A 24716-nucleotide genomic window follows, 5' to 3' on the forward strand; every position below is an offset into this window, starting at 1 on the left:
ATTATGCTGCTGTAAATATAGGATTACACATCACTTTCTCATATGCAGGTTTCATTTCTTCTGGATATATTCCCAGAAGTGTCGTATATTATATCAATTTTCCATTGTTTCAGCACTCTCTATGTTGACTTCCCTTGTGACTGTACTACCCTAATTCAGTTCTCTGCTTGTGTGTCTTGGAAAGCAGAAGAGGATATTCCAAGCACTTGGACCGTTGCCACCAACATGGGAGATCCAACTGATCTTCTAAGATCCTGCCCCAGCCTTAGCTATTGTGGTCATGTGGGGAGTGGAGCAGTAGATGTAAGATCTCACTCTCTCTTTCTGTCTCTCTGTTTCTCCATCTCCAGTTTTTAAACTTTCAAGTAAATAAAATATCTTTTAAAAAGGTAAAAGAAATGTAATCCAACTCTTGAAAATATTTTGAGTTCACAGAATAAAGAAAATAATGATCTAATATATATCGCACTCAGTAATTTTTTAAAAAGGATATATATAATTATATAAATATATATGTTTCCCAGCATTCAACTGTCTAACATGCAGTATCTTTCCAGAAAGGGTTGTGTTGCAATTTTAGCAGCATCTAGCTCTTTAGTACATAGCCTGGAACATCACTCACATGGACAGTGTCAGCTGTACGTGCGGGCACACTGTTGCTCAGCACCTGACCTCCATTCTGCTCTTAAGTACCACCAAAGCACACGCTGCACAGAGTGCAATTTGTTCAGTGCCTGTGAAAAAAACCATTTGGGTTGGACATTTTTTCCATTGACATATCATGGTTCTCTCAGTCCCACTCCACCGCGTTATGAATCTCTTCACCTTAGTCAGTCCCCTTGCTTCAGCCCCAAATTGTGATTCTGTGTATATTCATGAAGCTCCTGGGTACTCTGGCTGGTGTCAGTTCCTGATTTTCAGGCTTGTGTTTCCGCTCATGGTATTCCTACACTCAGACAGAAAGAGAATGCAAATTCTGGGGGAGAGCCTATGCTGAAATTCTAATCTTCACTTTTGAGCTACTGCTTTGAATCCTGAGTAGGCTGGAGAGCTGGACAAGCCTGCTCTCCTGAGAGCTGGACAGATACCCTGATTTCTATGGAAAGAGGCCAGAAGCAAGATTACAAATCAATGCAACGTGTGTACTGCTTCCCCACTGCAGGCTTAAATCAGAGCGCTGGAAGGGGAATGAAGAACGATCATATTTCATGATTTTAAGAAGCGATACCCTTAGCTGAGATTATGTGCTGACTTTTATCTTAGGTTTTAAAGGAAACGAGGGGATTTTCTGTAGCAGCATCTGCAAGAGTGCTGCATGCTGTTATTTTTCCAAGGAGCTGTAACAACCTTCTGACTTAGCTGCCCTCCCATAGGATCCTTCACTGTTCTGCCCCCGCTGCCCTGCGTGCCATGGAAGCCTCATTATTAGACTAAGACTTTAGAGTGAAACAAGGGTGGCAGGAGTGTGAACTCAGATGTGTTACCATGTTCTTAAAATCTCTTACTAAAATATGCATTTTCAGGGTAACTTTCATTATCACAGTTGGTTATGATGATTAAGTATTACTATTTTGGAAGGCAAATAGATCTGCATTGCAAGTTCTATTTTATCAGAACTATTTGAAGGAAAGATTGAATATGATGTAAGAAAGTTTGGGTAGTAAATGTGTCATGAAATTAATATATATATCATAATAAGAAGTTGTGATGTATCTTGGCCCCAGTTCATGGGACACTTGGAGCTTAGACGTATGAAAAGAGATGAAGGGGTGTAGTGAATTGCGTAATACACAGAATTATTAGCAGTTTGACAGCAAAATGAATCAGGTACTCAATCACAACAGCCAATAAAATGTATGCTATCAGATGCTTTTCATAGACAGAAGAAAAGCTTAAACGCAACTTCAGTTCAAAGGAGGGCACAGAGGTAAAATCGAAGGTTGTGATGTGGAACGTAATTTCTTGGGCATGTAATTATTCATTCAGTACAAACATTTGCCAAGTGGGACATGATGGAGGAGAGTAAAAGTAGCAAAAATGTGACACTCAAGCAGCTAGCAAAGAAAATTAAAATTTTTACTTGTGTGGGTACAAATCTAGATTATTAAAAAAACACACACACACACCCAGGGCCTGGCTCATTGGCTCAGAGGCTAAATCTTAGCTTTGCATATGCTGGGTGCCCATGTGGGTGCCATTTAGTGTCCCAGTTGCTCCACTTGCCATCCAGCTCCCTGCTTGTAGCCTGGGAAAGCAGTGGACAGCCCAAAGCTTTGAGACTGTGCACCTGTGTGGAAGACCTGAAAGAAGCTCCAGGCTCCTGGCTTCGGATCTGCTCAGTTCTAGCCCATGCGGCCACTTGAGGAGTGAAACAATGTATGGAAGATCTTTCCCTTTGTATCTCCTTCTCTTTGTAAATATGCCTTTCCATTAAAAATAAATAAATTTTCCTTTTAAAAAAGTTCATGGAAAAAAGAATTAAAAATAATTTTATTTGGGGCAGAAAATTTATGAAATCCATGCATATCAAATCTTCACATAGTTCAGGAAAATGCATTATTAAAAAAATCCTTTTGTTGACATGCTGGCATCCCATGAGGGCTTGGCTTGAGTGCTGGTTTGTCCATTGTGAAATCCAGCTCCCTGCTTTTCCCCCTGGACAGCAGCAGAGGATGGCTCCAGTGGGAGACCCAGAGCTCCTGGCTTGCAGATTCAGACTGGTCCAGCTCTGGTTGGTGTGGCCATTTGGGGAGTGAAAGGAAGATTTGTCTCTCTGCTTCTCTCTCTCTCTCCTCCTTTTTCTGTTAATCTTCCAAATAAAAATAAATAATTCTTTTAAAAATGTAGATTTCAGTTTCGCACCAAATTTAGCATTTAATTGCTTTCCCCCAGACATTTCTAACTGTACATGTAAATTCATAGATTTAAACCATTCCTGTGTCAACAATCGTCAAACTTGTATTAAAAAACGATGGATAAAAAGACAGCCTGAGCTTCAATAGACTAAAATTTTAGTACTCTGAAGGTTGTGAAGGCAATCCCCTGCTCTGTAGCTCTGGCTTGATATATGTGTGGCCAAAGATGAAGGGGAATCATTTGAATGTTAATTCTATTACTTTGCATAGAAATGCTGACCTCAGATCCAGATGCTTCAGAAGAAGCCATATTGGAAAATTCATCACATTGAAAGGAATGCAAATTATTTAGTTCCAAATAAATTATTTTTCTCTTTACTTGAATTATTCCAAGTAACCGTTTTTATTGCAAAGTTGTGTTTTTTTAACTTTTGAAATGTTTGAACATAAATTTCCAGGAATCTACTTCTTCCTCACATGGTTTGTTGCAGTTCACATGTTTGTCAAAGGAGATTTGATATACTGTGCAGCCTTAATTATCTAATGATTGTTGACCTGAGAGATCAGATGCGCACAGCTCCAGAATCCTGAGAGAAGTGTTGCTTTCCATGTCAACAAAGGGTCGAAGTGCCTCAGAAGTGATGTTAATGGTGTCCTAAAGGAAAGACTGATTAGATTGCTATTAGACATCCCTTGGGTGAGGGACGCTTAATTTGCAGATTATAAATGTGATGGGGAAACTAGTATGAGTTGAGTCACTAAACAGGAGAATGGAAATTACTTGTTGGCTTTGAGATTGGCTTTATTTTTTCTTTATACTACTGAGCTCCTACTGATTTTGACTGAGTTTCATGAGTCTTTCAGAAGCAAGCCTCAGTTGTATTAAGCAAGAAATTCTAACATTGTAATATGATTCATGTCTCTCAGAGTTGCATAGAAGAGAAAATAGCGATAATGAACAAATTGAGAGATTTCATCTTTGCAAATACAAAATGAACTTGAAATTAAGGCAATCAAAGAACAGCATTTTGACCCAATAAACTGGTGATCAACAAACAACAACAAAAAATCAAGATCCACTGCCAGTGAAGTCATATTGTAAATGACACTTGAACTTACCGCACAGAGCAGGGATTGGCCCTATTTATAGGGTGAAGGCTATGACAGCACAGCAGCACAGTGCGTAGTCTGAGCATAGTTAAGCAAGTTGAATATTTTTTGTCAGATATATCAAAAGCAAAAATTTTAATAGATTATTTTGTCCTTTAGGGCTTCGACCTCAGAAAACTGTCTTCCCTAACCAGTCCTAAAGCATGTTACCTGCCATTGTGAATTTGTTTTTGTACATTTTGGACCTCCTTACTTAGTACATGGGAAACCGTTATTGCATGGTTTGAGGCAGCAAAAGCTCAATGTGTATTTTACAATTAAATACATGCTTTTAGAGGTAGGCATTCGGTTATGTGGTAAAGACACTGAACAGAGTTAGGTAGACCAATTGGCAGATAGAGTCAGTTCCTTGGTGCAAAAAAAAAAAAAAAGGGCAGGGCGTTTCAGAAAGTCAAGCTTATTATTGTGAGGTGAAGGAATATGCGATTGTAATAATGGCGAAAAAAATCAGGGAATAAGATAGGGAGAGAGTAGGGGGAGAGCTGTGTAGAATGCCTATGCTTCTAAATATATATCATAAAATCTAGTCCTTTTATCTAAATTAAAAATAAGAATCAAAAAGGGGGAGTTTTTTGATGGTGCTCCTTTTTTCTCCAAGGGCTACATTTAGCAAGATCAAAGTATAAGGCCACTCCGGGTTTCTAGTTTTACCATAAAAGCATCTGATAGGCTGTTTTTAGAATGTGAATCCCACTTCCTCAAATTTCCAGTTTTATCACCAAGTGACAAGGAAGCAAGACAGTCTCTTTCAGAGAATGAAACATGCTTGTCTCCCAAAGCTACCTTTGCACATGCATCCCTTTGAGTTTCCCATTGTCACAAGAACCGAAACAAGAAGTTGCCAGTCACGCTCTTCTGCTGGCTTTGTTTTCACCAAGACAGACAAGATTATCGTTGAGGCCCTTTGATGAGCTTTGTCCCAAACTTCTGATGATTCACAGCCTGTCCATTTTTTTCTTCAACAATAGTGCTTAGAAGACTCCACTTCCCCCAGATTTTCAGCTCTTTCCTTGTTTGAAAATCTGTTCCTGACCACTGAAGTTCAAGGCTTTTCTAATTTAACTCCTGCTTTTTACTCACTGATCCATGCACATGAAAATTCTGTCATGTGAGGCAAGAACTGAGGCTGCCTCCATCCATTGTGTTGATTTACTGCAACATCACGTGAACGCACATATTCCAAGTCAGAGCACCTTGGACTGAGTCCAGGCCATGCATCGATACAGCTTCCTGTCAATGAACACAGGATCTGTTCTTGGGTCAGAGGCACTCAACATGGGAGACCAAGTTGGAGTTGTCAGCTCTTGGCTTAGGACTGGATCAGCGCCAGCTCTTTTGCGCATTTGAGACAATAGATAGAGACAACAAATAGAGGATTTCTCCTTCTCATTCACTCTCTCTTTGTGTTTCTCTTTCAAATAACAACAAAAGCCACAAACTTAAAAAATTAAAGAACATTGATAGAGTTATAGCAACAACGTATGTTTGTGTGTGTATGTGTGTGTGTGTTTCTCTGTGTGTATTGAGTCATTGGCCAAAACGTCTGGCCAAATCATAAAATCAATTTATTCATTAAAATTGCGAACTTATTGCCAGATACTGTTTTAAGGATAAATAGTGAGATGACGATGAAGCTTGACCTGTAGGGAGGGAAAGTGAACAATAAATGTGAGAAGTGGCTTAAGTGATTTATCATGAGGTATCAAGTGATATGAACAACACAGAAGATTGATGACAATTGGAGTTTCTGGTGTAATTTGCAACTTAAATTAAGAGAAGCAGAGCATGTGATACTGCAGAGTTGACTTTGGAATGAAAATTTAAATAAGAAGGGAGTTAGTTTTGTGGCTGTTCTAGGTAGTGAAACAGAACCCTTAAATTGTAAAAGCAGGACACAGTCTCTTTTCTATCTCCCTTATCCCAAAGTGTCCTTGCTTGTCCTGTTTCCAAAGGAATTCATCTGGCCTCACTAGGTTCTAACCACCAGATTCAAGGTGTCATTTGTTTCCCCACAGATGAGAACCGTGATGGCTGGTGCTATCCTAAAGTGGTTTCTGCATGAATTCCAGGTCAGGGAATAATGTACATGTGAGCGTCAGGTCAGGTGGAGACTACCTGGTTATCATAAGCTCTTGAAAGAGCACACAATCATGAACTAATCAAAGGAAGGTCATGAATCCAAATATCCAATCAGGAACTTGAACATGAGCTCACGTGGATACACCTGTCAGACAAAATTCCTCCTTTCTTTCTTTCATTCCTTCTTTCTCTCCTTCTTTCATTTTCCTTCCTTCCTTCTTTTTTTCCATCCTTGCTTTTTCCTTCCTTCCTTCCTACAGCAAAATTTGTTCACATAAATTTTCTTTCTTTTTATTAAAAGATTTATTTATCTTTATTGGAATGGCAGATTTGCAGAGAATGAGATACAAAGAGAAAGGTTTTCCATCTAGTGGTTCACTCCCTAAGTGGCCACAATAACTGGAGTTGAGCCAATCCAAAGCCAGGAATCAGGAGCCTCTTCTTGGTTTCCCATGCTTATGCAGGGTTCCAAGGCGTTTGAACATCTTCCACTGCAATACCAGGCCATAATCAGGAAACTGGATGCGAAGTGGAGCAGTTGGGACACGAACCGGCACCCATATGGGATACAAGCACTTGCAAAGGAAGGATTTAGGCACTGAGCCATCAGGCTGCCCTTCCCATAAGTTTTCCACCCAAATGTTTTGGACACTGCAAAGAAAAAGCTGCATCAGAATAGAATAGCCTGATTGAGCTATGAATGCTAAGAATCCAGATAGAATCATTAGAGGTCTTGAAGCCCACAGAAGCTTGGAGACACTGCTTATAAACCATGATTCAGTAAAATAGAAAATCACTAGAGTTTCTCAAATGACTAAATATTGGTAATAAATCAATCAATGGGAACTGTCTATATCATCCAAGGGTTTGAAAAAAAAAAGTCCTGACATTTGCTTTGGAGTTCCATGGAAGAAGGGATTTGTGAACTTGGAGAAGTTTCAGAAATTGTTACCAAGATCATTTAAATCATTGGCATATAAGGGGTATGAAGAAAAGTTAATGGAATGGGGATTGCTGAACTTGCAAAAGAAGGACAAAAGGTATTTAATAGTGGCCTCTAGGTTTATAAAGATATGCTACACACAGAATGTTCACCAGCTGGTCTCAGTCTTAGAATAGAACAAGAAGAATGGAGTAATTTATATTATGAGGAATTTAGGCACTATACCAGAAAGAATGTTGTGACAGGTGTTGTTATTAAATATTGGAATAGGTTGGTATTTTGGAGTTCATCTGATAGTGTGTCTGGACTTGTAAGCATTCTATCCTCTAATGACAGTTCAGGGTTTCCTGAGAGCAGGATACTACGGTATGAAATTTTATAGGCAGGACACATTTGTTGACTTACAAGGTGAATGTTAGTCTGGCTTACATGTGTAGTGAGTTACAAATTGAAAAACTAAAAAGCAAATTGGTTAATTCTAATATGAAGGCATTGGTGTGATGTGCTGAGATGATAAAGGAAGAAGATGTGGAGTGGAGAGTACTGGTATGAAAAGAGGGGCTAAAGTACACTTGGAGAGTTGGGTGAATGAACTTGAGCCAGAAACTTTTTTTGTTCAGAGATAACCATAGCATGAGTATCCTTGTTCCCTTGTTTCAGAAGAATGGGATTGGGCATTGCAGGATAAATTGTACTGTTATATCTAGCTTTCTGGCTGTGTTTGTAGAGCAAAGATAAAGCAACCAAAAGGTAGGAATTCAAAGCCTTTTATCCTAGTGCAATCTAATTCCTAGCTAAGGTCTTTTCTTCTTCCATTATATGTTCCTTCCTCTTCGTGGTGGGTTGGGGATTGGTTCAATTGTTTTCTTAGATAATAATAACCCACTTCAATTGGGTTGACAAAAATGTTGAGGTAATAAAGAGCTACTGAACTTCACTTGATGTCAGAGTCTAAAGACAATATCTGATATTGACATTCATTCAATCTACTTTTTATAACTCCAGTTCACTTTTTGATTCTATACTATATTGTCGTGAAAGGGATAGGTGTTTTCTAAGCTTTTATGAGCCTCTGTTAAAGCCTGGAAAGATTTCAATGGTTTTTCATTCACCTTAGGTTTTTTTTTTTATTAAATTTATTCATTAATTACATTGTGTTGTAATTACATAGAATCTGGGATTCTTCCCCCCACCCTCCCCCCATGGTGGGTTCCTCCACCCCGCTGCATAACCATAGTTCAAGTTCAGTTGAAATTCCCTCTTTGCAAGTATATGCCAAGCATAGAGTCCAACATTTTATAGTCCAGTCAAGTCCAACTACTTATTGGGTAGACCCTCTCTGGTCTGAGGGCAGAGTCAGCAGAGTATCATCCCGATCAATTAAAAGCCACCTTAGGTTTTAAATTTCCTCACCTGTATTGTAAATATAATAATTTTCTCTAGGAATTTTTTGAGTATCAAAAATACTTAACAAAGTTCACTTAAATATTTTATTTTAATTTTTCAACTTACACAGCAAATTTCACATATTTCATAATACATATTTAGGAGTATAATCACACTGTCCAACCTACCCTTCATCTTGCACATGTTTCCCACTTACCTTCCTCTTTCCTTATTTCTTTTCATTTTTTAATTTTTCTCATAGCATACATTCATTACACTTTAGATAATCACAGGCTAAACACTCTACAAAGATTTAAACAAATAATAAGTAAAAAAAAAACCCACTCAATTCTTCAACAGTGCAGACATCAGCTGTACCCAATAATCAAATCTCAAGATATCAGTCTCATTTAGATTGTATTTATTGTATTAGTTATTAATTACTATGGATCATGGAAAATATTATGCTTGTCTTTTTTGGAACCGGTTTACTTTACTAAGCATATTAGTTTTGAGTTTCAATCAGTTTGCTGCAAAATACAGAATTTTGTTCTTCTTTATGGTTGAGTAGTGCATAGTGTTTAAATAGCATGTTTTCTTTATCCAGTAATCAGTTAATCGGCATCTGTTGGTTTACTATTATTGCTATCTGAATTGGGCGACTAAAAACATGGCGGTACACATAGCTCTCATACGCTGATTTCATTTCATTTGGATAAATCCCCAGGATTAAGATGGTTGGTTCATATGGAAGATGTATTTTCAAATATCTGCGAAACCTCCACACAATCCTTCACAATGGCTGTGAGAGTTTAAACCTGCAACAACAGTGGATTAAGGAATCATGGGATCTTCAACAGGGATAAGCTAACTCCCTCAGTTTTAGTCTGTATCCCTCTGATTTGTATGTATTACTTAATGATGTGGGCTAAAACTTCTAGGACTATATTGAAGAGTAATTGTGGGAAGCATGTCTGGTTGTGGATCTTAATGGAAATTCTTCCAACTTTTCCACACTTAATACGATGTTGGCTATGTTTATATATATGGTTTGATTTTGTTGGGGAATGTTCCATTTATACCCAAATTGATTAAGGTATTTACCTTGAAATTTGTTTTGTAACAAAACTCTTAATTCTTAGACGGCATCTATCATATATTAGTTCCTTCTATTTCCTATATATAATAATCCTTCAATTTTGGAATGCAATAATTCTGTGCTTTTCTGTGATTATTACCTTAATATTTCTTCACATTTCCTTCCGCGCAAGCCTCTCTGTGTAGTTACCTTAAATACTGGTCACTTCAAAATACCCATGTTCCTGTCCTAAAAATCTCAGAAGTGAATTAATGTCACACAATAAATAAGCTCGTTAGAGCAGGAGGCACAATCCCAAATAAAAACACATCTTTACATGGTATTATGATGTTATTATGATCCCCTTTGATGTGGAAAATATTTTTCTGCTAATATATCCTGAAACTGTATTACTTTCTTTGCAGACATGTTCTACTTTTGATGAAATACTGAAGAATTTTTCTGACTTGGGTTTTCTGTGGAGATGCTCTAAATATGCCTCTGTCTGAAAGTAGCGCTCTGAAACAGGTGATCAGGGGATGGCTGTTATGGACCATGAGAATCTATGATTCTCAGAGATTGTTCAGTTTCAAATAAGTCAAGTACAACTATCAGATCAGCTTTCTAAACAGCAATATAAATAGTACAATACAACATAAGAAAACGTAACATAACATACCCTGCGAGTTGACTTGCCTGTAAGGCTACTTGGTAGATTCTCTTTATTTATAAATTCCTTGAAAAAGCTGCTTGAATTTTCACTTTTTCATCCCAAAACTACATGACTTTCCATGAAATTTATTTCTCAAGTGTCATCAATGACCTGAACTCCCTGATTTCCTCTAAATTATATAGTATTACCAACTATTTATATAAATACAGTTCTAACCATGAAAAATAGAAGCACATGACTATTTAAAACAAAGACATGATTGAAGGGAAGTATTTACATGGGTAATGGAAACACTGAGAAATTAAAATGCAGATAGTAAGGTCATCCAAGATTAGATGCACCAAAAACCAAAATAGTCTAAGGCAGGTGGGTGAATGGAAGAAGCAAGGTTAACAGAGACGAGGAATGAAATTACATGACTAAATCTAGAGCTTCAAGAAAAACAAAAGCTACATAAAAGAGGCAATTATTACATGAGATAGAAATTCCACAGTTAAATCAAAGCTTAACCAAATAATATTTATTTTTAGCTGTTTGAGAATTCCATATACTGTCTTCCATAATCACTCTGTTAATTTATATTCCTACCAGCAGTATTTTGGAATTCTCTTTTCCTCACATCCTAAAAGGTATTTATTTTTATTAGTTATTGGTGATGCACACTCTTTTTGGAATTATATGTCACCTCATTGTGGTTTTCATTTGCATTTCTCTGATGACTAGTGATAATGAAATTTTTTAAGATTTATTTTTATATATATGTATTATATATAAAAATAAATCTTTAAAATATATATAATAAATATATATAATATATAATACATTATATAATAATTATATGATTTATAATATATTAGATATAATTATATATAATATTATAATATATATTATATAATAAATAAATATATATATATATATTTGTTGCAAAGGCAGATATATACAGAGAGAAAAATCTTCTGTTCACTGGTTCACTCCCCAAGTGGACAATCTGAAAGCAGGAATGAGGAGTTTTTTTCACGTTTCCCACGTAGGTGCAGGGTCACAGGCCATCCTCCACTGCTTTCCCAGGACATAAGCAGGGAGTTAGGAAGGAAGTGGAACAGGCAGGACATGAATCAGCATGAATATGAGATCCTGATAGATGCAAGGTGAGGATTTTGCCACTAGGCTATTGTGCAATGTCCCAGAAAACTTTTTATGTGTTTTCCATTTGTGCTTCTTCTTTTGAAAATGCCTGCTCAGAACGTTTACCCATTTCTTAACTGAGCTATTTGATTTGTTTTTGAAATTTACTGAGTTCCTTATATATCCTGGATATTAATCTTATCAGATCAGATTAGTTTGCAAATATTTCCTTCTGTTCTGTTTTCATTTCATTCTGTCTTGTTTGCTTCTCCAAAGTTTCTTAGTTTCATGTAATCCCATTTGTTAGTTTTTGATTCTATTACAAGGCTTTTGTGGTCTTTTCCAAAAAAATTAAGTTTGCCAACATTTTGTCATTTTTCCCAAGATAGTTACAGAACATACAGGTAATATCCTTAAGTGTCTGTGTGAGGTCCAGGAAGCCCAGGCGGCAGTCATGAGAAGGCTCCAATCCCAGAAAGATACTTCGGATGGTCTGCATGTAGAAGCCTTGGCTACTGTCCTCAGAAAAGGCTAGAGCTGAGCTGTGTGGGACCCTGCTTTTGCCGGCAGGCTGGTGCAGTGTCTAGAGCATGTCCACTGCTCTGAGCATGTTCACCCTTCTAAATGTATACAACTTGACTGGAGCGTGGGCGTTCTGTTACATGTCAGACTCTACAGCAAGCAGCTTTCCCAGTGGCAGACAACTCGAGTATAAGTAGGTGAACTTGTCAGAATCAGGCTAACCCTGAGTCCTGTTATGCACAAGTTCCAAGCATAATCAGCTTTGTTCTAGTAGTTGGGGGCGGAGGGGGGAGGTAGGACATGGAGGTGGAATATCACTCTCAGGTCTGTGAGGAAAGGCAACCCTAATTGCAGGGTAGTAAGTGATGGCGATCCCAGCTCCCAGCTTCCACCATTCACTGAGGTGAGCTCTAGTTTAGCTCACCTGTTCTGATAAGCATGAGATTAGTGTCCTTATGTGTTCCCACTGTCCTTAAATTGCATTCAGGTACCCTTATTTCAGAATTCACCTCCAGGTGGAGCAACTTGTGTCTTCCCAGGGGAGGAGAATACTGGGCTTTTCTTTTCAGTCACTCTGATGCTTTTTTGGTGTGTGTGAGGAGGAGGGAAGCGGAGAGGATTATTGCAACTAGATCAATGTTGCTTTATTGCCTACCAGAATATTTGGAGGAAGGATGGTGGTCAGGATATATATGATGAATGGATATCTACGCAAATCAATACATGAAGTAATTACACATTTGAAGGAAAAGCACAAAATGTCTTAATATCATCTAGGTAAAATATATATATATATTTGAATATGTATATATATTTTTGAATATATATAATTTGAATATACACAATTAGTTGTGTACTATTGTGTACTATTGTGCCTTAATTTTTAATTTAAGGTTTCTGTTTGATGTGTCAGAGATTTGGCATAAAGATTAAAAGGAGCACATTGGTGCATATGGAAATCATATGTAAATGATTATTGCTGCAGAAAAATAGTATCATTAAGTCATTCAAAATTAAGTGGTTGGGGTCAGTTTTGGGCTTCAATTTTGAATTTGTTACACATAACCTGTATAAATTTTGCCCAATCTTTTACCTTTGTTGAACCTCAGCTCCCACATATATTAGGTGAACATAAAGGGATACATATTTTGCATGATAATAACTGACTAAAGAACAATGGCTACAGGTCATGTAACAAGATTCAAATGATTGTGTAATCCTTCATTGTAAATTACAATAATAACTAACAAATTATCATTATTATATCAGAGCATTGAATCATGCCAGTGAAATCCATGAACTGTCACCTAGATGTAATTTCTCAACTGTCTGAGGGAATTGTCCAAATTTTGTCTTTTCAGTTAGCTACATATTACTTGGAAATAGAGTATTCTGAAGTAGCAGAGTACCCAACATGCTTGTAATCCCATGCATTACAGAATGTTGAGTACTAAAGTAATTACTATGAAGTATCTTTTGAATGGCAGTGTTAATAAGCCCGGGTTTGAGACTGGTGTAGTTGACCATATGTTAAACTTTCTCCTAATGTGTTGATGATGAGGGGATATTTTACAGCCAAATCACTGTAAAAGTTATTTTTGACAGTGTCATTTTTAATGTCACATACAACATTGGTTTCTAATCTTTCCCAGTTTTATCTAATGCAAAATCAACTTTTACCACAGTTATTCAAACTCATTTTCTGACAAAGGAAGAAATAAATCAACAATCTCTCATTTTATGTGCTTTTTAAAAGTTAATTTGTACTGATAATCATTTGAAGTTTTGGGTGCTCTCTGTGGTAAGTATTACCTGATTGGGCCTCAGAACTGTATAAGTGGAGATACACACTCAGGCACTTTATGTTTTGACATGACATAAAGGTAATTCATTTTTACTAATATCTTTAACATTGAAACAAATAAATCACTAAAATAAATAAGTCTTAGTAACATTGCAAAATATTTTGTAACATCACCCTGAGGGTATTTTAGAAGTGATTTTGCCTACTCTGTAAGATATTGTGGAAGAGGTAGCAGCATTTATAACTTCTTTTTTTAGCATTTATGACTCCTAATCAGAAAAAAATTATTCTGGGCATTAAACAGGATGAGAAGCAAGTTCAACTGTGAAGCAGAAAGATTTCCTGCAATAAATTAATATACACATATATATTAAATTTTAAAGATAATTTAAACATATAGACTTAAACAAAGTTGTATATTTCCCTGCTGTGAAAATTTAGGTTCTTCTATTTTTTCGGATTTCTTATCGAAAAGATACAGGCATGTATCATTTTTTAAAAGATATTCAAACCTATCCATTCTTGCGGTGATGCAACTCATAAAAAAACCAGCTCTCCCCAAACAAGCAATAAAAACTGGAAAAATTCTATGAGAAAATGCTTTTCAATCAATGCTAGGTAGAAAAACATGATGGTAATAAAAAGTAAGCATGTAAGTGACTTCCAGAAACTTCTGCCTCACTGGACAATTTTTCAAACACAGTGCAGTAGACTACAGTGCAAGTGAAGCATGGTGGTTATGTTCACTCAAGGATATTGAGATTGGATTTCGGCAGATAGCTGTGTTCTGCAAGTCAGTAGAGCAAAGGGGAACATGTGCCAAGGGAGCTTCCTGAAGTATATGTAAGAATGCTCCATGAGCATTTGACAGTGTACAGTGGGACGTTGAATGCAGGAAGCTATGAAACACCTACTGTTAAATGAAACACAGGTTGTATGGAATGAGAAATGTTAAGGGGCATTCTGAAATATTACACACGGTATTATAACATAGACTTTTTAAAGAAGCATTTTATTTTATTTTTATTGGGAAGTCAGATATACAGAGAGGAAGAGAGAGAGAAAAAAAATATTCTGTCCGTTATTTCGCTCCCCAAGTGGCCGCAGCAGACCAAGCTGTGCCCATCCAAAGACACATGTTCAGAGCCTCTTCCGGTTCTCCTACACAGGTGCAGGGTCCCAAGCTTTGGGCCGTCCTCAACCTCTTTCCCAGGCCACAAGCAAGGAGCTGGATGGGAAGCTGGGTTTCTGGGATTAGAACCAGCGCTAGTATGGGATCCTGGAACATGCAAGGTGAGAACTTCAGCCCCTAGGCTGTTGTGCTGGGCCCTATAGGATGGACTTTAATAATTCAAAGCTAAATAAGATTTAGCTCTACTATAAATCAAAAAAAAGAAATAAAAGATATTTCAAAAAAGGCAACATAAAATGTAAAATGAAATACAAAATATCCAATTAAGCCAAAAGATGAAAAGGAAAGTGCAAAGAATCATAAAAACTGAAAAAAGGAAACTCCATATGGAAATACACACAGAATTCAGTAAAATCCTTTTAATAACTGCATTAAAATAGACTGAATAGTTAGAAAGTTAGAAAGCAAATATTTTCAGACTAAATAAAAGATTCAACATGAATCAAGCATTTTTTGCAGTAAACATGCAAGGCATTAAAACCTAAGTAGGTTCAAAGTAAACTGAAAATATATACTATGTACAGAATAAGAAATCTGGAAAGACTATGTCGAAAGCAACAAATTCAGGGCAGTGAACTCTGTGAAGGGTGAAATGGAATGTTAAAGTGGGCAGTTTATCAAGAAGACCAGTTGGGAAGAATCCACTAATCCTACTAGGAGAGGAAGTGAAATGAGCAGTGCTGGCTCATGGACCCACTGGTATGCACAGAATCTGGTATTGGGAGGGGCTCTGATGGAGGAGTCTGGGCAGCTCCCCTGCAGGACGCAGACCCTGCAGGTGGGCGCAGGAGGCATGGAAGGAAACAGCCAAGAGGTCATGGAAAGAATCCCACAGGCATACATTTGGCATGGTTTGGGGCGGACCAGGCTGAGCCACTTCACGTCATCCCCTGGCAGGTCCGGGTACCGGAGCAGAGTGTGGGTCGAGCCGGGTCCGGACGCGACAACAGCAGCGAACAACTAGGAATGTCAAGTAGAAAACAGGGATGGAATACGGAACCAGCCCAGCAGCTGCAACCACGAGCCGATAGGGGTGATGGACTGTGCCGGGCCCTGTGCTTGATGGTGCATACAGGAATGTCACAAAGTTTCTTCTGGGATCCCCGCAATTGAGCTTTCGGTCTCTGGATGCCAAACATCAAATGACAGGACAGAACAAGTCAATCGACCACCTCAGCTGTATATTGACAATGAAAAAATGGCCCAACTGGAGACTATATGATGGACTATATCAATCAGTGGATTCTCCAGTCACCGCGTCGTGCCTGGAGTGGTGAGACTGGCAGCAATACAGTTCTGTGAAAACTATCAAAACCACTTTGCCGGCTCTACCTTTGGACCAGAGATGGCCTCCCCAAGAAACTGATGAGCTTTTCTAGACAATAGGATGCGGCACTTCTTGCCTGGTAGATGCACGCAATGAAAGAATCTCAACTGAATTTGATCTGTGGTAATGCAACAAGGTGGAGGAATACACTATGATGGTGGGGGGGAGAATCACAGGGCCTATAAAACCATGACACGTAATGTAATGTAATAAAAAAAAAAAACACAAAAATGTAATACAGCAACGGGGTGGAGCAATCCACCATGGGGGGAGGACACAGGGAGGGCTTGGGGCATCCCCAGAGCCTATGAAACTGTCACATAATGAAATGTAATTAATAAAATTTATATTAAAAAAAAAGAACTTTAACTTTGGTTGCTCAGGAGAAGGATCAACATGGTAACAACTCTTCCAGTACGACTTCAGGCAGAAAAACATCTATAGGCAGCTATGTGTTTGAGTAGGAAGAAGTGGAAATGGATTATGCTGCTACATGCTCTGTTAAGGAAACCGTCTATTTGTATGACTTAATCTATGGCAAAGCCATACTTAGAACAGTGTGTAGTGAGACCTAATTTCAGTAACCTCCTGCGAAATCATGTAGCCATTTTAACTCCCTTGATGGCTAAGAAGACATCACATATAAAAATGAGGCTAAAGCACTATACTATTGAAATAGCATATCAGAATTGTAAAAGATAAATCTTTTCTGACTTTTAGTTTAATTTTCATTTACTCTTTTTTTATTTTTAATTCATTAATTACATTGTATTATGTGACACAGTTTCATAGGTACTAAAGATTTATTGATATTTGTAGATACAGTTCCAAGAACACAATAACTTCAACTTCCTCTCTCCAGTCCATCTTCCCTTTTTCTCTCTTCCATTTTTGTTAAATTTGGAGGAAATCTATTTTAGATTTACACTGCAGTTAACAATAAATTTTAGAGGTAGAATGATAAAAATTTAGGGAGAATGCAGACAATGGCTATAAAATAATTAAATAGAAAAATGATCATCTCACCTATGTATAGGAGATTACAAAATAAACACACATCATTAAGACTGTAGGAAAATACAGACCCTGTGGAATTGTACCATAACATTCAAAATTTAAAATAGTCATACTAGGACCCGGCGCAATAGCGTAGCAGTTAAGGTCCTGGCCTTGAACACCCAGGATCCCATATAGGCGCCGGTTCTAATCCCGGCAGCCCTGCTTCCCATCCAGCTGCCTGCTTGTAGCCTGGGAAAGCAGTCCAGGACCACCCAAAGCCTTGGGACCCTGCACCCATGTGGGAGACCCAGAAGAGCTCCTGGCTCCTGGCTTCGGATTGGCTCAGCTCCAATCGTTGTGGTCACTTGGGGAGGGAACCATGGGCTGGAAGATCTTCCTCTCTGTCTCTCCTCCTCCCTGTATATCCGCCATTCCAATAAAAATAAATAAGTCTTTAAAAAGAAATAGTCATACTATCTAAAAAGCAAAAAAGGAAAAGAAAATTATAGTAAAATAACATTTCCAGCTATTAGCTTGACAAAGGTGTAAAACAATATTTTAGAAAATTATATTTGCAACTATATCAATACACATTTCTTTCTTTTTCTAAAATTATTTCCCAAATACAAGTGATTGCATGCAATATTTGTCTTTTAGAGTTTGGCTTTTGTTTTTAAATCATCTCAATCTTCAGTAGTATTTTGAGTTTCTATACCACCAGCAGGAGTCTGGAGGTGGCACAGCACCTGTGTCTCAGCGATCGGCCTGCAAGCTAAGCGCATGTTTTGAGTTCTTTTCATATCCTTGAATATTAGTTTGTATGCCATGCTTTTGAAGTTTTCATTTATCCTTCTTTTTAAAAAAATGTATAATGGCATACACTCATTTCCATTAACAACCACAAAATTAATCTTCCATTCAATAAATAATTCAACAAATAAGAGGTTAAAAAAAGCCTGTTCTTAAAGAATATAAACGAAGACTATAAACAATAACCAAACCTCAAAATGTCAGCTTTGCTCAAACAGAATACATTTTGTACTCTCTACTTTAGCTACCACTAACCATAGAAAATATGTGTTTGTTTTTGGGTGAACAGTTCATTTTCAAAAGTATAATGGTCTCCAGTTACATCCATTTTGTTGCAAAAGGTAGGGATTCATTCATTTTATGACTTAGTACTATTCCGTTTTGTATACATACTACGTTCTCTTCAGTTCTGTATCCTAGCTACTGTGAATTGATTTTCAGTAAACACAAATGGAGAAATAACAGTCTTAAATTGTGATTTCATTTATTTTGGGTGAATTCTCTTAAGTCATATAGCTGTCATATGGTAGATCCCTTTCAAGATTTCTGAAGAACTTCTGTTTGTCTTGCACATTTACTTGTTCATTTTTCCAACAACAATGACTTCAAGCACATTCCTGTATGATAACCATTTTAATTGTGTGAAGTGAATCTCACTGTGTTTTTTGTTGTTTTTTTTTTTGTTTTGTTTTAATTTGCAGATTCCCTGATGACTAAAGAACTAAAGTAACTTTGCTTCTTGAATTTCTGTTGGACATTTGTATTCCATCTTTTGAAAATTGCCTGTTCATGTATTTGGTCCATTTCTTAACTGGATTGTTTGCTTTGTTGCTATTTGATTTCTTGAGCTGCTCATAGCTCTTGGATATTAATTCACTATCAATTGCATAATTTTCAAGTATTTTGCTTCATTCTTTTAATTGCCTTTTCACTTTGTTGATGATTTCTTTGCAATACATAATTTTCTTAGTTTTATGTAACACTGTTTGTTTATGTCTGCTTTGATTGTGCTTCTGTGGGATGGATATGACTGGTGTTCAAAATCCTACCATTCCAGGTAAAGTAACACATAGAGACAAGAGGCAATTGCTTCAATGGCCTGAAGTCAAAAGTCAATTTAATATTTATTTTAAATACAATGATACAGAGTGAGAGAGGAAAGGAGGCAGTGAAGGAGAGGGTGAGAGAAGGAAAGAGGCAGAGATCTCATCTACTGGTTTATTCTCTAACTAGTAACGATAACAGAACCTGGGTCAGACCAAAGCCAAAAGCCAGGAATTCAGAGTCTCACAATGGGTGGCAGGGATTATCCTACTTGAGCCATCACCTGCTGTTCCCTAGGTGTCAATTATCAGGAATCTGGATTTAGGACTAGATATGGAACTCAAACACCAGCTGTACAATATGGGATTAGCATTTCCTAAATTACATCTCAATTGATAGTCAGAAGCTCTTTTCCTATAACATTTCATGTCATTTTAACTCTGTATCATTTGTACAATCATTGAGAGTGAAGTGGCTGACATACTCTTTGGAAGTTTTCACTTATCTTGCAGAGTTTGAGACTGTTAGAAAAAAAACTTGAGAACTAGATCTGCACTTACATGCCCAGGTGATGTTTTGAAAAGGATAGCTAGGTAATTTAGTTGGGAAAGGTGTTTTCACCTACAACAACAATAATAAAAACCTGAAAAGTTAACTGTATGAAATGAAACCTTGATCCTTTGTTCCTGTATGAAATGAAACCTTGATCCTTTGTTCCTATCAGACACACAAACACATTGGCTGAAATTTAAATCTGAAAATCATACAACCTCTAGAAAAAAGCACATAGGAAAATATAAATTATATTGGACTAGGCAAAGTTTCTCTCAAGTGAACATGAAAAGCAAAAACTCCTTTTGACAGAGTAGACGGTATACCAACTCCCATTAATGACAACTCCTGGTATTCAAATATTGGTATAAAGCATCCATTTAAGTGGGAATAGGACTTGTAACTATTTCATAGTCTGAAATATGGCAAAGATGTTGAAATATAACTCATTTGATTATATTATATTAAACTTCATCTTGTAACAGACTTGTTCTACAGGTCCTATTTTTATCCTGATAAACCTGTCCATATTAGGAAAGCTCATGTGGAGCTGTGGGTGTCTATTAGGAACTATTGGCAGCCTCTGGGAACTGAAAGAAAGTTTCACATGACAGCCACAAACAAGCCAGGCTGCTTTATCCTATAATAGCAAAGGAAAAAAAAGTTGCTAACAATCTGCATGAGTTAATGGATTGTTTCCCAACTCAATCTCTAGACCATAGCCCTGCCTGACTTCTTCATTTAAACTCTAAGACTCTGAGCAGAACGCTCAAGTTAGCTGGGTTCAGACTGCTGACTCACAGAATCAGAGAAAATAAATGTGTCCTATTTAAAGCCACCAAGCTTGTCACATTTTGTTGTGAAGCAATCAAAACCTAATATTATGAATCAAAATAAAAACATAAAAATGGCAAGAACTTCAACATCATCAAAACTGAGGCCTGTGTTATTCAAAATACTGTTAACGAAATGAAAATCAACTCACAAAGGTTAAGTTACTCAAAATATCTTCGACTTGTACTAAAAAATACTTACATAAAATGCAGAAAATAAGAGTTCAAACAATGTTTTAAAATAGGCAAAATATTAGAATTTATGTTTTGTGCAAAGTGTTTCAAATTTCCAAAATAAGTACATAGAAAAGATTCTAAGTATTCATATTCCTAAAGGAAGTGCTAAAGTCAAATAGTGACACAATTACATACCCTTAGAATAATTAAAATTTGAAATACTGTTAACATCAGGTGCTGATGAGGGACACAGAACAATTGGAACGTTAGTTCTTTGTTGATAGTCACGAAAAAGTTGTGGAAAAAAACATGGAAAACAATCTGAGAGCTGTTTCATCCAAAGATCTTTACCTTCATAATTCAAACTGATTATATCTATATAGAAGCTTGCATAAAAGTGCTTATGGAAGCTTTTTACATAGTATTCCTAAATTGCAAATCCTTAAATCTATCCAATAGCGTGTAAGTGAAACAACTGTAGTTCACTCGTGCAATGTGGTATTAGTTAATATTTTTGTAAGATGCATGAACTACTTATACCATAATGACAAGGATAAATTTTCCAAAAATGGGTGAATTACCAAAAATATAGGCATTAAAAACTTACTTTCATGATTTTGTTTATGTGAGCTTATAGCACCCGCAAAAGTCATCCATGGCTACATGTAGACAGCAAATCAGTTCTCTAAGATGGTAAGGGTAGGTAGTGCTACTTGTCTAAGTTTAATAAACTATGAAATTAAACTATGTGTATTTTATTTTTAAAAGATTCATTTATTTGTTTAAAAAGCAGATTTACAGAGGGAAGGAGAGATGGAGATCTTCCAAATGGCCACAGTCACTGGAGCTGAGTTGATTTTCAGCTGAGAGCCAGGAACTTCTTAAGGGTCTTCCACATTGGTGTAGGGTGCTAAGGAATTGAGCCATCCTCCAGAGCTTTTCCAGGTTATTAGCAGGAAGCTAGACTGGAAGTGAAGAAGCCAGGACACTAACCACCGCCAATATGGGGCTAAAGATTAGCCTGCTACACCTCCCTCCTACCCTCATGATTTCATTTTTATGTTACTATAATTCATTCCAGTCTTTTAATCAATATCACAATATAGTAGACTGAAGCTTCTCACTCCTTTAATGCATAGACTTTATACCGTGTCTCCTGGTTTAACTAATATGATAAACATTGCAGGTACCACTAATTTGTATGAAGCAAGAAATAATTATACACCATAAAATACAACCATGTGCATCTGTTCCTCTCTTGATTTACTAAAGTAAAAACAGATCTTCAATGTCTTATTTGAAATGTTCCTATTTCTGAATCATTTCATAATTGATTTGTATAAATTAATCATAATTATATATATATCATACATTTGCACTACTGATATGTCAATTTGTGTTAATTGCCATTCTGAATGTTTATATAGGTATACTGGTACACATGTTTACCAATGTGAGATGCTATGGCTTATTAGATAGTGGAAGGTTTCTCAATGAATAGTATAACAATTGAAACCTATTTATGCTAAGCTTCTCATCTTCTAAGGCTAAGATGTCATTTACAAAGCCATCAAGAAAAAGTTCTGCTTAAATGTCAACTGTAGATAAAACTTTTGCAGTCACTTTTGAGGAATGTTTCATGCCTGAAAGTACTCCCTTGAAAAATGTTGGCTGCAAGGTTTTTAATCCTTATTTGTAAACTGCCAATGAACTCTAAAAATTATTACCTCAAATAGTGAGAAGAAGTGTTATGTCACTTACATTTAATCTGCTCAAGAAAGCATCTTCCTTTTGGTTAGAGGTTGGGAGGTATTAACACAAGGTTTGACTTGTGAGCTTTGAGTTACAAGGCAAGTCTGATAAGGTAAAGAGGAAATAAAATCATTTTGATGTTCTGACCTCTCTGAGAAAACTAAGAGTTATCCAAAATGACTTATACAAAAATGTTCTCCTGTTCAACTAGATGCTATTTGGACCTTATCTTCTGGAAAACAGTATGCTGTGCTGATAATGTGCATGACCATCTGGTTCAATTCACTCTAATGGATTCATTTTACCTGAAAAACTGTGTATATACACAAACAAAATAAAAATATTATATCATACAATGTAAAAACATAAATGCATGAACTGTTAAGCCACATCAGCAACAGAAAACAGTATTTTTACACATACGCTGAAAAAAAAAGCATCACAGAGATTTACAAAAAGATAGTTTTCCATTGTCCTGCTTTGATACAGCAGGACAGTATTTTAAATTTTGTTCATGCAAAGGCACCTTGGAATTATACTGTGTTGTAATTCCAACACCACTCTGGAACATACTGTCTAAAACAGGCAGCATAGGTGAAAATGAAAGTAGAAAAGCTTAAGTAATTGATGACTTGTCTGAACTCATTGTGTCTTTTAGAGTTAGAATTTTATCAGTGTTCAAGTGTAGTTTGTTTTAAGTATGAGATTGCAACACAATCCCAAAGTACCATGTGTTTTAGAAGATTCTAGAGCTTAGTTCTCTCTGCTTGTTCTTATATCAAAGCACTGATGACCTTACTCCTTCCTCATACCCTCCTGTTGAGCAAAGAAATACCACCTCTACTTGTTTGAGTTCAGAAAAAATTAAACTCAGAAAAATTAAGGCATTTGTCCACATTCACAGATCAAGTAAAAAGCAACAATAAGAATCAAATACATATTTGATCCCAAAGCAACAACTCCTTTTTACAATACTTGTGTGAAATGATAGTCGATGTAAACAATGATTTAATTCCCAATCACAAAATGTTCAAGTTAGTATATTCGTTGATATATTAGCTCCCATTTTGCAATCTTGTCTTTTTGATTCCTATAGGACATCCATGTTTACCTGACTCAAATTTTTTTAGTTAGAAGAATTCAGTTTTCTGTGGCAAAGATATTCATTCTGTGACTGATGAATTGTATCCAGGATAGAATCTCCTCAGATTAAATAATGCAGCATGACATTGCTATCCATCTGATACCTATGTCCAAATGATTCTATATTCATAGTATTGACTATTATTCAAGACTTGAACAAGGGTCATTATTGTGGCACAATGGGCTAAGCCACTTCTTGATGTGATGCTGGCATCCCATTGAGGCACTAGCTTGGATAATAACTGCTTCACTTGCATTCATCTTCAAGCTATTGTACCTTCGGACACGGCAGATGACCCAAGTGTTTGGGCCCCTGCCATTTCAGTGGGTGACCTGGATGAAAATTTTGCCTTCTTTCTTTGACTTGACCTGGTACTTGCTTCTGTGTCCAATTGGGCAGTGAACCAGTGGATGAACAATTCTCTCTCTCTCTCCCACTTTCTCTCTTTGTCTCTGCTTTTGAAATAAATAAATTTTATTCATTGAATTTATTTTGAAAATTCTCTAGTTTGCTGCAGGGAAATATTGCATGTGCTCGTCCTAGCATTCAAGAATTCCAGTAAAAGTCTAGGAACAGTGATGACTTAAGATGACCAATGATCAGGATTTAGGTGGAGTACATAGGTTCAAGTTTTAAGTACCTTATATTCCTGAGAGCCAAGTCATATAAACATATCAGAAATAATATATAATCATCACAAAATAACAGATTCTTTACTCTTAAGAATGCATGGCAACAGGTCTATGAATGTAAATTTAAAAAGAAAATTCACACAATTATTATTACGTGAGTTCATTTTGCTTCCTTTCAGGTATTACAAGTCCCTGGAACTTAACATTATTTTGAAACAACAGTCTCTTGCAAAATAGGAATTTAATTCAAAGGCCTGGTATTAATCTGTTTTTCCTGTTGAAGGAAATGTTGAAGTTTTCTGGTGTTGATCTTTAAAATCACACTATGGCCTGAGAGTAATTGCTTGAATATTTGGAAATCAATAATTTAAATCGATAGATAGTTGTATTTCAAATATACTTTCACTTGTGAAGTGAAAGGTCAAATGTAACATTGACCATCTCTCATTTTTATTTTGGTCAATTTATACTTCATTCTATTACCTGGGATTCAATGCAGTAGTTGTAACACATCTCTTCAAGAAACCATGAGAAACAGTGCAACCTTTGAAATAGCTTACTACCACATTATCTATGATACATTGCAAAATTACATGATACAATTTGAGCTTCTTACATC

The sequence above is a fragment of the Ochotona princeps genome, chromosome X (assembly GCF_030435755.1).
Source record: "Ochotona princeps isolate mOchPri1 chromosome X, mOchPri1.hap1, whole genome shotgun sequence".
Taxonomy (NCBI): domain Eukaryota; kingdom Metazoa; phylum Chordata; class Mammalia; order Lagomorpha; family Ochotonidae; genus Ochotona; species Ochotona princeps.